Source organism: Nanorana parkeri, unplaced genomic scaffold (genome assembly GCF_000935625.1).
Source record: "Nanorana parkeri isolate BGI_ZX_2015 unplaced genomic scaffold, ASM93562v1 scaffold29, whole genome shotgun sequence".
NCBI lineage: Eukaryota > Metazoa > Chordata > Amphibia > Anura > Dicroglossidae > Nanorana > Nanorana parkeri.
In genome coordinates, this window is record NW_017306297.1 from 3008117 (window position 1) to 3008437 (window position 321).

General features: G+C 49.2%; 1 protein-coding gene across 1 annotated transcript in view; it reads left to right on the top strand.

Moving 5' to 3' along the window:
- NCBP2 (nuclear cap binding protein subunit 2) overlaps positions 1–321 on the top strand; it is a 30619-nt gene that overhangs the window by 23716 nt on the left and 6582 nt on the right. The gene's annotated exons all lie outside the window — the stretch shown is intronic.

Consider the following 321-nt stretch of genomic DNA (forward strand, 5'->3'; position numbering starts at 1 on the left):
CTTTGAACGTGGGATGATTGTTGGCGCTCGGAGCCATGGAGCGAGTATCGCTGCAGATCGTTAAATGTTCAAGAGCAGCTGTTGTTAAAGTGTTTAAAGACTGGACTGTCAGCCGAAAATCTGGGTCTGAGCGTGTGAATTGTGGCCGTCAGCGAATACTCAATGTTAGGGCAGAACGTAGAGTGGCAAGACTGGTACAAGACAACAGAAGGGCAAAAGTGCAGTGTCGGATTCCTCGCATCACCTTTCAATATCTGGTGGACTTACGAGGCGGCCCAACGAAGTACTGATGGGGTGGTCATAATAATCTGGCCACTCAGT